Source organism: Enhydra lutris, unplaced genomic scaffold, assembly GCF_002288905.1.
Source record: "Enhydra lutris kenyoni isolate GAN:26980312 unplaced genomic scaffold, ASM228890v2 scaffoldscaffold52, whole genome shotgun sequence".
Taxonomy (NCBI): Eukaryota; Metazoa; Chordata; class Mammalia; order Carnivora; family Mustelidae; genus Enhydra; species Enhydra lutris.
Window position 1 is genome coordinate 9,630,690 of NW_019154136.1, and position 16,131 is coordinate 9,646,820.

Here is a 16,131-nt window from a genome sequence, read left to right on the forward strand (position 1 = left end):
GTTTCTTTCCTTAGACCAGCCCCCAGAATATAGAACAGGAAGGGATTAAAACCAACAACCCAAAGACTACCCTAGAGGAGCATTCCCGTGTGTAGTACAGAGGTCTAATGGTCGTCATCCCTGTCCCTGAGTGACGGGAAGACCTGGCTAGAAATGCATGGATAAACACTCAGCACTTCAGGAAAATGCCAGATAGAAACTAACTCAGTAAAAAGGAAACATTCTGGGCACAGATCTGCTGGGGAAGGAGAAGAAAGAACCAAGAGAAAATCCCAGCCACCTCACATGGGACATGGTTCCCTCTACACCTTGCTCAAGCATTGCTCAGTGGGTATGTGAGAACACGAGGCATATCCTTAGTAACCCACCGTGTTGCAGAAAGCCTCAGTTACCAGTGTAGACCATCGGTGGCATCATCACCAAAAAAGCCCTTTTACTTTCTTCCAAAAGTTCCAAATCAAACAGCTTCTCCAAGGATTGTTGTGTTGTGAGAATCTGATTATCAGTGGTAATCCAACGTGTTACAAGAAAACAGAGGATGGAGGGAGCCCCACCGATGAAGCAAGGAGATGTATTGACAAATCAATTCCATCAGCATTGAGGAAAGTAGGCCAAAGTAGGAACTAATGATGGTGCTGGGAGGCACCACTTGTCAATTTAATTCTGAGACCCCCCCGCCATGTGCGTTTGGGTGTCAAAACACAAAACAAAACAAACAGAAACCAAATCCAGACCTAAGAGAGAGTTTTATTCCAAAAGATTTTTGCAAGGGGAGAAAGCCACGAGGGGCTTGAGGCCTATGGAGTTAGGGAGGATGCTCTATCTATAAGGTCAGGAAGAACACTTGGGCAAAAGGGGATTTCCTTTACAGAGAGGAGCAACCATGACTGTCATGACCCACGAGTCTGGAAGGAACCAGGCATGGAGAAGTGGGATGAAAGGTGGCACAATGAGATGGTAAACCACAGCTTCCTTTCCCCTGAACCACCTTGTCCTCAGGAGGGGTTGACCTTGCTCACGTTGAGGCTGCCAAAGAGAAACTAGCTCAGCAAAAAGTTCAGGACCTTGGGGGAAGGAGAGCAGCTGAAACAAAGTTTGGCTAGCAAGCATTTTCTTCCAGCGGATCAGTGGGGACAAGCTGTCCAGTGAATCATTCACAGGACCAAGAATGGGAATCTGGAGGGCAGGTGTCTGGCCTTCTAGATAAACTATCGGGCATCCCTGAGCATTATCTAACTCACAGGAAGAAGGGTGGTTCTCTGCACTCAGTGGCTTTCCAGAACAGAGAGGGTGGGGTAGCTTCTTAACCTTCCCCAGTTTCCAGGATCTCAAGCTTCGGGTAGAGTTTAACACAGTCCTGGGCGAACCCTTTGGATGAATCTTGATGGGAACATCAGTACCAATGCTCAGCCTCCTGGCTGCTGAGACTCCATGCACTCAGAATATAAAGAAGAACACAGAGAATGTGCAGAAGGAATGTGTTGTGGATTCCCGTTTCATGGGATGTCACTGGTGCCTTGGCTACAGCTTTTCTCTACCATGTTGCTATGGGCATCCTGAGCCACTCTGGAGTCTCCAGGAAGAGTCTGGAGGCCCCCAGGGCCTCTTCCTTGACTCTTTGGAACAGGATCACTGCATGCCCCTTTGAAAGGACTTCATTTCTTTTCTTTATAACATCTTCATTGAGGTGGAATTCATGCCATTCAATTCACACACCTACATTCTCCAATGTAGGTGTTTTTTGGCAGTTTTTGGTACTTCTCAGTGTTTTTTGGTAGATTGAGTAGATTTTAGTAGATTTAGTAGACTTAGTAGAGTTGTGCATCCATTCCCACAATTTTAGAATATCTCATTCCCCCTAAAAGAAACCCCTTACCCATTAGCGGACAGTCTCCATTCCACCAGCCCCTGGCAACCACCAGTCTGCTTTCTGTCTCTATAGACTTGGCTTCTCTGGACATTTCCTATAGATGGAGTCTACAGTATGTGACCTACTGTGTCTGGCTTCTTTGTGTATAATGTCTTTGAGGTTCACCCACATTGTAGCATGTGTCAGGATTTCATTGTTTTTTATGGCCAAATAATATTCCGTTATATGGATGGAACACATTTTTCTTATCCATTCATCAGTCGGTGGACATTTACGGTTTTTCCACATATTGGCTATTATGAAGAATGCTGCTATGAACATTCATATATGAGTTTTTGTGGGGACAGGCATTTTTATTTTTCTTGAACAAATGCCTTCATTTCTACAAGATCTCGTGACCTACAGAGGCCACCTACTCTTAGAGGGTAGGTCCCAGGAGGTACCTACTTACAAGTACCTACAGAATCCAGGATCGTGGTGCTGCAAACCCTGGGCAGAACCACATAAGCAGTACCTATCCCCAAACCTTACACTCTTGACATGGTTCACTCACTCTACATGTCTGATAGCTTAGATTTGCACTGAATGTCTTAGCCCTTGGGGATCAGTCATGTTCTCAAGAAATAAGAAGCCAGTTTCCTCCTGGAGGAAAGTGTTGGTGAGTAGAGTGTTGGCCTGAACACAGCGATTTCTATATCTATGTCAAAAAATGTTTGCAGTTAGGAAGCAGTCCATTTCATCCAAGGACACGTTAATTAAGTCCAGGCATTCAGGCAGTGATGGATAGAGAAAAGATACAGGATTTGGGTTAGAAGACCTTGGTTCAGTCCTTCTTGGGCTCTTTCTTCGCTGTGGGAGAGACTTTTTGCCCACACCTTCTTCCACATGCCCAGACATGTCCATTCCCAGTCTTCCTCATACGCATGCCCAGCTGACCAGGTCCTCCCCGAAGTGAGCAGAAGTGAATGTGCTAGGCATAACAATGGAACTCGGTCACAAGATGTACCCCCGCTGTGCTTCCTTCCAGCTTACTACAGTGCTGATGCCCAGAGGAATGCTGGGAGGTGGGGGTTGAAGACACAGACACGTGACAACTTGGGTTCCTGAATGACTGTGTGGAGCAGAGGCTTCCCCTCAGCACAAGCTCTAAACTGTGCACGAGAGTGACCCTGTCTGTTTGTAGCTGAAGCTTCCTCTACCCCTGGTAAGTGATATTTCTTCCTGGAACCTTGTCTGACAGAGATGAAAGCACTGCCAATATCTTCTGTTCTTCTAAGAATAAATTAAGTAATCCATGTAAAAAGCTCCATAGCGATAAATTGTACCACAAACATCTATTGTTAGAATTACCATTGACGTGAGAAGTCATGGTTTATCGCTCATAGCTGAAGCTCTAGGTTTATCCACACAGAGTAGAGCTAGAGATGTAGTTGTTAGAAAATGTGGAAGGAGACCCATGATCACCACATAAAGCTAATTTTTAAAACTCCAAATACTGGCTTGGTACAAAACTGAGAAACATTCAATGCAAAACCAGAACAATTCTTGGCAATAGACATGGGACAGTTGGAAGAAATTTCCCCACTAGTTGAATTTCATGGCATGAAAGTTTCCATTTTTGAGGGGCTGTAATTCGTTAGACATTTGCTCAGGGACAAGTTTAACAAAATAAGAACTTTTCAAAGTGACTGTGTTCTGTTGAAGGGGAGCTCACGTGGCAGAAGTAATACCGTCTAATCTAAACACAAGACCTTCTGGAATTGTCTTCTATTTTATAGCAAAGATTTGATTGAAAACTAGACAGAAGTGTGGGACATTAATACTTGCATATTATACGTGCCTGGAATTTATTGTATGTGAATGCTCTGGTCAATTCATACGTAGGGGTATGGCATTGCCATCAACCATATTAAATGGAATTAGGGAGAGCGTGTGTGTTATTTTATTGGACTTATAAAAAAAAAAAATCTCTCACAGGCACACCCTACCAGATGAAAACAGTGGACCAATCAAATGTAGGCTGACGTCCCTATCAGTGGTTAAAACTACACCTTATAGCTCGGGGAATGCATTTTGTGAGCCCGACAATGGGAGTGTTATGGGTCCTCAATACATGCAAAAATTATAATAATTGTTTCTACTTGCTCTCTGATTCAAAATCATTAATTGATTTTCCTTATTGTATTTGAATTAGAGTACATTTGAAAATGTTTTATTAATTGCCACCATACTCCAGGCTCCTTGGCACTAGCTTTCCACTCTGTAGAAGCTGTTGCTTGTTTTTGTATTATTTATGAAGGCTATGTTTATTCTTTCTTAGCATAAAAAAAATACTTCTTCCAAACACTGGATTGCTCTCAGGAATAATGATGATGTGTTGATACAGAGAAGTGGAGCGATGTTTAGGCTCCTGGATCTGTCCTTGGGTCTTCCACATACTAATGGGGTCGGCTTGGAAACTTGGCTTAAATTCTCTGTGTGTCACTTTTCTTGTTTATAAAATGAGGATGGTAACCACAGTGTCTCCTTCATAGCGCTGCTGTGAGGGTTTAGGAGATTATCAGAACCGTTCTTGGCCCCTTGTCGATATTCAATACTTGTGAGTTATTTTTATTGTTGACCTTTGGTTCTTACCTGGTTTATTTATTCATGAAGTGATGATTGAATGCTTCCCAGGTGCTAGAAACAGTGCTGGTTTCTTGCAAACAGAGAGATAATTACCAGGAAGGTTTGGTGAGCTTCACACGTGAGGGGGAGACACCATGACCTCCATTCGATGTTGTCATGCTTATGACTGAAGTAAATTTGAGACATGCTAGTGTGAAAGTAAGGAGTTCTCAGCTGAGGCTGAGAAAGACAAGGCTTCAACAGAGGGCTTGCTTTTATTCTTTTTTTAATTTTTGGACACTTTCTTTTCTAATTGTACCATTTCCTCCCATGTGAGTTTAATACCATGGTTCCATTGTACATCGCAGGCATATTTGTCCCTTATACATAAAAACACTAAGATTTCATTCACCCCTGAGATTCAAGCTTGGTCTCTTAGGGGGCTCTGTTGTCTCCATTGACAGGGTATGCTGTAGCGAGAAATAGCACCATTGAACAGGCAGAGAAGAAATTTGGGTAAGACAAATAAGAGGGCACTCCCATGGTCATACTGGCTGAAGCATCTTACGTATTCCTGAGTGACACAATCCACACGTCTCCATGTCGACGTCTGCATAGAATTGTGATCACATATATGTGTCTGTTGTGTGTGCTAATGCTGTTTAGGTGTGTACTGAGGCTACTTCATTTTAAAACATACCTAGTTCTCATTAGCAAGTAGAGTTGACATTCTTCTTAACATATCCTTTTTAGTGATTCTTAGTGATTTTTTTAGTGATTTTCATTCCTCCCATACGTCATGGGAGGAAAAATCACATACCTCCAAAGATTATTTTATATCAGTGACTTATTGAGTGGACAAATCTTGTAGTTCAGAGTAAACCAAACTGGATAGGGAATATGTTAAAAAAAAAAAGCCTCATTAAGATCTGTTTTCCCATCCTAATGATCGCAGCAACCATTTTTGTAGGATATCTGAGAAACAAAACAGTCAAGCATGATCCTAGCGCTGGGGAAACATCATTGTAAATGTCCAAGTATCTGTGTACACACACATGTTCTGGTTGTGGTAAGAAACATTCTCAGAGCTAAATGTCAGAAAAGAGGACAGAGGTCCCCAAGACAGTAAGAGATACCCAGCAGTGTAGTCTAGAATTTAATCTTGTTCAAAAAGAGGTTTGGCCTTCACCCCTTAGTTTCTAGAAGTGACCTCTAAGCCCTTGGAATGTTCTGCCCGAGAGGGGTATCTTTGTTTGCCCCAGGGGCTTTGGGTCACTGGGTTGTGTGACACTATGATTTAGGGTGGGGTGCTGGCCATGCTAGAAAATCGAATTGAGTGACAGAAGGTAGGTGCTTTGGGTCATGTGGTATGTTCCTGAGTGGCTGGAGACTGAGGTCATCCACTGGTCAGTCTGTCATTCTTCCATGATGGAACCCTGTACAGACTCTGGACACCAAGTCTCAGCTGAGCGTTGCTCCGTGGCAGTACTCCCTGTGCACTGTCACACATCAGTGCTGGGAGTGGAATACTGCCCATGTCTCCACAGAGAGAGGACACCTGGAAGCTCTGCATTTGCAGGTTTCCCACGTGCATCTCTATACGCCTTTTCCCTTTGCTGATTTCCATGTGTACCCTTTTGCTGTAGTAAACCGTAACTGTAAACCATAAACCATAAACATAAGGAAAACATAAACCATAAACATAAGGAAAACAGCTTTCTGTAAGATCTGTGAATCCTTGTATAGAATTATTAAACCTGAGGGTGGTCTGGAAAAATCCGCCAGATCTTGCAATTAGCATCAAAAGGGTAACAGTCTGGAGCACCTGGGTGGCTCATTTAGTTGAGCCTCTGCCTTCAGCTCACATCATGATCTCAAGGTCCTGGGGTGGAGCCCACATCCCAGGCTCCCTGCTCAGCAGGGGGCTTGCTTCTTCCTCTGCCCCTCCCCCTGCTCATGCTTGCTCTCTTTCTCTCTTTCTCTAAAATCAATAAATAAAATCTAAAAAAAAAAAAAAAAAAAGTGATGACAATCTTGAGGACTGTTCCCAAGGTAGACTTGGTAGTTGGCTAACTTTTGCATGTGCATGTAGTCATAAGCAAGGTGATGCCACAGGAGGGCGTCAGATTCGGGAAGTGGGATGTGGTAAGAAGGACATCATGCGTGGCTCCAGCCAAGAAGCCAGAGACCATTCCTGGGGGTTTCCTAGCATAAGCACTGTTAATCAGGGCTGGAACTGTGTGTGCTCCATGGCATCGTGCATGGATGGACCAACCCTGTTGAACAAGCTGGGTGCAGGGGAGTGAAGACCATCATCTAGTGCTGGTGAATGCTAGAAACAGCACACTCAGTACAAGGGAGAAGTTATGGTTGTAGACATCATAGTCAGGGGGAGCTTCCTGGAGGAGGTAGGCTTCAGCTTGAGGATGAGTGATATTTGGGGATATCACTTGAAGAATAGGGGCTATAGGAGTGAATGTTCAAGACACTGATGTTCAGGGAATTCTTGTAGGCCAGGGCATAGACCTTTCCTTTTTGGGGGGGGGGGTGGGATTTGACTCATGTAGTAGAATGACAGAGTCAAATTTGAAAAGTTTGTGGGTGATCTTGAACCTCTGGGTAAAGAATCTGGGTTTTCTCATACCTCTTTTATTACTCACTGTCTTTAACTACAGCCTTGGGAAAATTAGTTTCTTCATTTGAAAAAAGAACTGTCTGTTAACATTTAATTTAGAGAGCTCTTGTAAAATGTAAGTAAGAAATGTATATAAAATACTTATTACTTTCCCTCACACCTTGGAGATGCTCAAAATATGGGTTTCCTTTTATCCCAACTAAGGATAGCCTGAAGGTTAAATAGGAGAGTTCTATGAGCAATATGGTATTTAAGAATTTTATTCTGGAAGAAAGCAACAAAGATGAAATCAAATTAGAAATAAATTGAAAACAGAGAGAAGAACTCAATTAAAAAAGAAATAAATACAACTTTAGGTATTTTGAAAATTGATACATTTTTTTTAAGAATCCCCTTGTCACACAACACAAGAAATGATTAACAGTGGAGAAACTCAACAGATGGTGCCTTTACCAAGTGACCCTGGATAGCATCATTAGTGATGAGTCATATGGAAATCGTGGACTCCTAATAGGACATGATGAGAAGGGCACCTCACCTCTGAGGACTTCTTCCTCAGAACCCATCTCTGCAGTTTAATCATTAGAAAGCATCAGACAAATCCAGATTGAGGGACATTTTAAAAAATATCTAACTGTCAAGATCAGAAAAAGCAAAGAAATTCTGAGAAATTGTCATGATGCTGGGGAGACTAGGAGGCATAACAACTAAATGCAATGTAGTATCCTGAATGGGATCTTGGAACAGAAAAAAATCTCATTATTGGAAAAACTGGGAAAATCCTCATAAAGTCTATAAATACAGTTAATAATAATGTCCCAAAGTTGATTGCATAGTTTGGACAAGCAGGCCAGGGTCATGTAAGGTCTTAACATTAAGAGAAACTAGGTAAAGTTTGTATCAGAAATCTCCATACTATCTTTACAACTTTTCTGTAAATCTAAAATTATCCCAAAATAAAAAAACTTTACTAAGAATGCCAAACAAAACAAAAAGTGCTAAGTAAAGAAAAATTACCCCTGATGTACTACACAGTCTGTACAAATAAATTTACTGCCAGGTTGACCACTCTAATCAAGAGTTCCAGTATCTGAGGGCAGGAGAAGATGGACACGCCAGCTCAAAGAGAAAGAAACTGAATTTGCCCTCCTTCTGCCTTTGTGTTCCATTCAAGCCCCCAATGGATTGAATGAGACCCACCCACATTGGTGAAGGTGAATCTTCTTTCCTCAGGCTGCTGATTCAGATGTTACCGTCTTGCAGAAACACCCTCACAGACACACACCCAGCTATCTGGGCATCCCTTCAACTGGTCAAGTTGACACATAGAATTAACCATTATGTCAACATCAAAAGGAAACAATACATTGTTTCTAAATAGCCACCTTAAGGGAGAAGCACCCTTTGGTTTTCTGGAGCATGGAGTTTGATAGGGCATATGGGTTTAACGCCATATGGCCTTGCTTCGTTGAGGGGATGAAGATCTTCAAAGGAGAAAAAAGACAAGGAGGGAGAATAAGAAATGGAAATTTTTAAAAAGCATTCAAGGTAACAGATATTCTGGAGGATTAAAGGCTGTGAAATGTGTGAAGGTTGTCCCCCTTAATCTCACTTATGATATCTTTAATAAAGTCTACAAAACAAATTCACAAAGAATACTTTGGGTAGCTGGATATCCCATGGAGGTTCGTGAGGGAGAAAAATTGTGCATGCCATCCACATTGCGTCGGATGACTCAGATAAGGGGGTGTGTTCTCGGTTGTTGATATAGTGCGACTGTCTAGAATGAATGCTCCTTGGTTTATACCTACCTGTTATTTCATGGCATGATGGGTGGACTGAACGTGTCACAGTTTTTTACTTCTGTGCAAGGGAGAGAGCTGACCTAGGAAACACCAATTTTACCTGCTTCCATCACAACCACAAAGTTGGCTAGTGTGCCTCTCTTCTTAAAATGTGTTTTTGTCCGGCTTCCTAGCGGGGCATGATGGCATGTAGTTGGTTCAGTTTCTGTGAGAGTAGACAGTGCCCTCAGGTTCCAGAACTACTAGATTCGAACACCCTGAAACATCTCTTTCTTTACTGTTTGACCCATTTCAGGGACATCTCATTCTATTGTAATTACCCAATCTACATACTGGGATAAAAAATGAGTATAACCCAGAAACATGGCACAAGCTGACCGTATGGTTTGCAAACTATGGAAAATTCTCATAGGCAAGAAAATATTCTTTCCTCTCGTGCTGTTGAAACTTTCAAATTCAGGTGTGGTTCAGGCAGTATTGGTTCACCTGAGAGCTTGTAGGAAATGTAGAATCTCGGGTCCCTTCCCCACCAAGACCTATGGAATCAGGATCTCTAATTTTAACAAGACCCCTAGTGGATTTGTGTGCACATGAATGTTTGAGAAGCTCTGCTCCACCATACGAAATGTGAAAGCTGAGCCGTCCCCACAATGCAGGGAGAAGGAAGCACAGGAGACCACAGTTGGTCGTTGAGATTCTGACCCTGGGGTTGAAAAAGCAGATTTCTAACTCCTGGCTTCTTTGTTCTCTGAGAGCCTCAGAGACGTTTCACCCTAAGACCAAGATGTCAGCTTAACACAAGGACCCTTATTCAAACCCTGAGTGAGAACAGTGCTCCTTTCCTCCCCTTTTCTAAAGCCTGCAAAGAGCTGTCAGAACCGAAGGATCATTTTCTTTATTTTGCAGTTGAGTTCTCTCCTGAATATAAAAACATGCCATTTGTATGCTAGGAGAAAGGGCTTTGCTTTATCTGGGACCTCTTCATTTGTTCTATCTGCAGTCTCCAGTCATAGAGGCATGGAGGGCTACAAATTGTATTTGGTACTCAATTTTCCTCCTGTTCCTTTTCCTTTTAAAAGGCTAGATGTGAAAGCTAGTATCATTGGAAAACCCAGAGGAGAATGCTGTGCGAAGAGGCTTGATCTTCGTAAAGGACAAATAGAATTGTCCACATCTCAGCATTTCTCTGTAACTTTCAACCATAGTCATAGTAAGAATGATATATGGCCCATGATCTTCACATTCAGTTTAAATGACCTAATATTTTTATAAAGCCCATTATATGTGGTTACTGCTTGAATTGATAGCCTCAGTGGTAAGATATGCTAACAGGGGCACCTGGGTGGCTCAGTTTGGTTAAGTGTCTCCCTTCAGCTCAGGTCATGATCCCAGGGTCTCGGGATTGAGCCTCAAGTTGGGCTCCCTGCTCGGCCAGGGTCTGCTTCCCCCTCTGCTTCCTACCCCTGTTCTCTCTTGCTATCTCTGTCACGATCTCTGTCTCTGTCTCTCAAATAAATAAATAAACAAATAAATAAACTTAAAAAAAAAAAGATAAAGCAATCCGTGTACATGTCAGTCCCCATCTGGAGCCACAAACTCTTACAGGTACCATCTGTGTTTGCTGACTTTAGATCAAGACTCTACCTGCAACTCAATATATCTCTTCATAATATCAGATTCATACCTATTCACTCTAAACCTAGAAAGTGTCTATAAACATAAAGAATTCAACAACAGTCTACAGTGGTTCTACCAGTGGAATGATTCATGTTTCCATTTTATAGTACAACCTTCCAGACTGCCTTCGTTGTAGCAAGACCAGGAACATGTTCTTCCACAATATGGGATCCTTAGCTAAAACATCTTTGCGAATTAATAAAAAGTTTGTATATTCATATTTTTCTGTATAAATTCATACTATCCTTTTATATCATTATTACCAGCCAGACATGATTTTATTTGTCAATATTACACATTTTGTCCCATCTGTCTGACATTATTGGGCACTTAACTTGTCAAGGAATCTTCATAGATTTTAATTTTTTTAATTGTCATCTTTGTTAATATGGTTTTCTTGTTTTTTTTTTTTTGATCATCCAGATTACCTTCCTCCATCTTTTTTCCTACTTTCAAAATTAAAGTTTCATTGTTATTAATGTAAATGCATTGTTATTACTACATTGTTATTAATGTAAATACCTGTAAAATGCAGGTACATTCCATTTTAAAGCCCATAAAGAAAAACACAAAATATTTGTTTACATAGGCCAAAAAAAAAGGAAACATACAGAAGTGTAAATGTAAATTGGAAAATCCTGTCTCCTAATTCCCAGCTTTCTTGCGAGCTCTTCCTCCATATTTCTAGTTTGCTGGGGTAATGACCCCTTAGGTCTTTGTTCTACCAGACTTTTTAGTAAGCACACACAGTATAGTGTCAACACATACAGTGTATTTTTCAAATAGTAAGGAATTGCCCCCAAACATTCTGCTGTGTGTACATCTTAGATATCCTTCTTTTCAGTGCACTCAGATGGGGTTACTCTATGGTAATCACACTTACATGCCCCTGGACACACATGCACATCTGTATGCATCTCAGTCTTGGACGCACCCAAACAGCTCTTGGGAAGTACTGGAAGTCCCCCAACGATCCATCACTTTGTGTGCACAGAGGAGAGGACCAGCTGAATACAAGAAGAGATGTGTGCCCCTGGGCCATATTTCTCCTCTGAACGATGGAAGCCCTCTTTCCGACCTAGACCCAGAAGGTGAGCACCGCTGTCTGCTTTCCTCTTTCAACAGAGCATGTCTCACGTTTGAGTGGGCACTGTGTGAATCATCTCTTCTTAATTATAGAGGCGGTGGCTACTTTCCCAAGACTCTTCCAATCGCCCAATACCACATACCTGGGACGGCAAGAAGGGGGCACCAGCAGAGCTGGCATGGGGCAGTAGTCAATGGTGGTAAAAAAAAAAAAAAAAGAGAAACCCAAAAAACCCAATGGAGATGTGTTTCAGAACACTTGCAGAAGGGTCACACCTGTTAGAGAATCCAAATCCAGAATTCTCTGTGACCACTCTTTGCCCAAGATGTGGTAGGTTCTACGACTCTGTTAAATCAACAAAATCAACCAAGAGAAGTAAAAGTTTCTGGATAGCACCGGTAGCTCTGGACTTCTTTCTTTCTTCTTCTTTTTTCTCACCTGTGTTCCTTTTGAATTGTGCAACCATGGCCTTAGGTCATAAAACCTTGAATGGCAGAGAATAGATGTGTTTAACAGTTTTATTGAGGGAGAATCAAATATTCATGTTTGCCTCAAGTGTCAGTGTGTTTGATGCTTTGTGAAGTGTTGAAAATGTGGTACCATTTAAGAGAGTTTAAGACCCCTGTGGAAAGGCACTTTATCTTCACTGCTGAAATGCCAACATCCTACATTGGAGTCTTAGATCTTGTGCGTAGAGATAACAAGTTCCCGTTGAATATTTCTGGCACTAATAAAAACATGGTTTTCCAGAAAGCCAAGGTTTTATTCCCCACGCATCTTTCTGAATGCATAATATTTAGGGTGAATGTTGCCTGCTTTCTCAGCGCCTTATGCTAGAAGAAGTCTTCACCTAAAATTTACACTCAATCCCAAGTCTGTGAACCACAGCAAGGAAAACCCAAATAACAGAAATCTGAGATAATAAATGGAACAGTTTCGCCTAAGGCTGAAGTACATCTTTGAGTCACAGCTCCCTGGGTGGAAAGACTTTCTGTTGAGATGAAAGCTACCTTTAAAATATTTTAGATATTCAAGTGATTGCAGAAATGATAATTGGCAAAAGAAAAAATGTTCTTTTATTCTATTAAATATTTTAGAAATGCTGGCGTTTAAGACTCTGGAGATGTGTAGGTGGTAGCACAGTTTGGAAATATATATATGAAAGCCTTGAAATGTACGTGTAGTAAAAAGGCACGCATCATACCCAACATATGTTAAGAGTTCAATTATTCAATAAAAGTACATTATAGACAGTAAGTCACCTTGTCGGGACTTTTCGGTGTGTGGAGATAAATCTGAGCCTGTAGTAATTGATCAATGTTGATGAAGTGTTTATTTATGTGTATTATAGTCAAACTTTGAACAGTGGGGGGGTTCAGGGAAGCACCCTCCCCCCACAGAGTTGAAAATCTACGTCTTTGTTTCCCCTAAAACTTAACTACTGATAGCCTACCATTGACCAGAAGCCTCACTGACCACATACACAATCAATTAACATATTTTTATATTTATCATATACTGTATTCCCACAATAAAGGAAACTAGAGGAAAAAATGTGACTAAGACAATCTTAAGGAAGGGGAAAAAGGAAAATCATAAGGAAGACAAAACAGATTTATAGGACTGTACCGTGTTATTTTGAAAAAATTACATGTAAGTGGACCCGCGACATTCAAACATGTGTTGTTCATAGGACAGCTGTAGTTTTCTTTGGCTGGTGGAACAAAGTGCTACAAACTGGTGGGTTATAATGATAGAAATATGTTCTCTCCTAAGTCAGGAAGCCAGAAGTGCCAGAGCCAAAGCGTCAGCAGGGTCATGTTCCCTCTGGAAACCCTAACAAATCCTCGTTACTTGCCTCTTCTAGCTTCTAGAGGCACCGTCCTTGGCTCGTTGGCCCATGACAGCATCACTCCCTTCTCTGCCTCCCTCTCCACATGGCCTTCTTCCCTGCATGTCTCTCTGTGTCCTCCCTTATAAGGATTTGGTGCCCACCCTAAATTCAGGATGATTTCATCTCCAGATCTCTAGCTAATTACATCTGCAAAGACCTTTCTTCCAAATAAGGTCACATTCTGAGATTCTGGGTGGACATCAGTTTTTAGGGAGCACTAATCATCCATACGATATCTGGAGGGGGTTGGTGATAAAAATATGCCATCCCAAAATATGCCCCTTTGGCATAAGGTTATTTTGAGCTGAAGTTAATTAAGAAGCACCAAATGCAGAAAGAGCTCTGTGCTCTCCCACTGTCTGCCCCAAAGCAGGGCATAATTTTGCCTTCATGAAAGTATTGTCCTTCCCGTCGCCAGTACCCAGAGAACCGCCTTATCAATGGAGACAGAAGATCAACAAACAAACCTTACTAAAATAATCCTCATCTTCCATAAGTTCCCCCCCCCCCATATGTACCTTCCCACAATTTACTATCCCTAGAAGCCCAAACCTCTTTGCCTTTTCCTGTCACTTATATACAATTCATTGTCCTTTGCTAAAATGTCCTATAAGCTCCTTAGTCTAACTCTTTCTTTAGGCTCTTCTTTAGTATGAAAGACTCCGTATGCACAAATAAACCCTTTCTATTGTTCATCTGTCTTTTACCAGTTTAATTCACAGGCCTCATGACTCTCACTTAAGAGTGTAGAAAGAAACTTTTTCCTCCCCTGCATATCCAAGGGTACTGACCTGTCTCCTCAATTTCTCCCCACAAAATGTAAGGACAGAACACAGTGTCTGGAATGTGAGGGTTTTGTATTACCATTCACCCCAAACCCCAACAGGGAACCCTAGCTGACCACACCAAAGTCATGCATGCCACTCTTTTGCTCAGCTTATAGAAAACCTTGAAGAGGCACTAAAGCAACTGACAAGGGTTTTCTTCCCTTCAATCCCACCCTTAGACTTGGATAGTTCCCCTTCACGGGAAAAGAAAGATCTTCCACGGAGAGGAGAACTGGCCTCAGAGTCTAGGATAGTAAGGCCCACAGCTTCTTTGCTGGGGGCTGGTACAGACAGCTTACGGTGGAGTGGACACAGGCGACAGGGACAAATAAGCTTTCTTTACCAGGGCAGTCAAGTGAGAGAGAAAGAATCCAAAAGAGTAAGATCTCTTGCCACCCTAGCTTTGTAGAAGGAGAAATTGAGGGAAGGATGCATTTGCTGTAAGAAAACTCCCAACAACCAAAGAAAAGATTGTTCCCCTGTGATATAACACTGAATGTCAGACACTAGAGAAAAAAATAATAACACAATGATTGATCATTTCAAATAGACTTCTTCAAATTTGCTCACTTAAAACTAGCAGACCATTTCTTCCAACCCCCACTTACCCACAAAATAATTCTCTGATGGGTGTTAGACTATACAAAAGAGAGTTTGCAATTTTCAGGGTTTAGGAAACTGGAGCCTATGGCTGTCCCCAGCTTTTGGGTGATAAAACAATTTCTTCCTTGTTGCCTGTAATTCAGTTATTAGAAATGTGGCACTTGGGCCTGACCTAGCTAATTGTCACCAACACGTATAATTGCCATAACAGCTCTGTCCTCGTAGCATGAAAACAGCCATAGACAATATATGCCAATATGTGGCTGTGTGCCCATAAAACTTGATTTACAAAAGGTAAAGATTTGATAGTTACTTAGTTGTGTTCACGGGACAAGAGGAGAGTAGGGTCTTCCTCCTTGTCAGATTTGGCCCATGGGCCATTATGTGTCCCCCCCAACTATAAACCATAAGTCAACCCTGAGCCTTTTATCTTAGAGGGAAGGACAAGCTAAAGGTTAGAGGTCCAAGATTCCAACTCTGTGTTCTTACGTTATCCCAGAATGGCTTTTAATCCCTTGATTTCGGTGAACACAACCTTACAGAAAGATCCAATCCAATGTCAATGATACAGAATATAGAAATAATGGTATACACATCTTTGTGTTTCGAAGTGATCTTCATGTGACTGCTTCTCGAACAGCTATCTAGAATTCTTGAGTTCTTTTCATGGAAAGGCGTCTCTAAGTTGGAACAATAAATATTTATCTTCGAGTGTTGGGAAATGCAGAGGACAATATAAGGTTATTCTCTGTAATGCTGTGGCTTCCATGACACCTCTATGGTTACCTCCAACTGTAACACTCTTCCGCCCCACACTTTGGAAGACTGTCCTAAGAGTAAAAATGTATCTTGCCTTAGCCACAGAAGCAAGATGGCGGCCAAGTAGGAAGACCCTAGGCTCCTCTTGTCCTGTGAACACAACCAAGTAACTATCAAATCCTGCTGAATAACCCAGGAGTCGATCTGAAGAGTGACAGGACAGACTCTGCAACGGAAGGAAGAGAAGAGAGCACATCAAAGAAGCCATGAGTCTTGAGGGGGAGAAAAAAAAAACAATCTCCTTTGGGAATTCTTGCCAGTTCGAAATTTCATAAGGGAGAAAGGCCACAAAATGAAATGCGGCTAC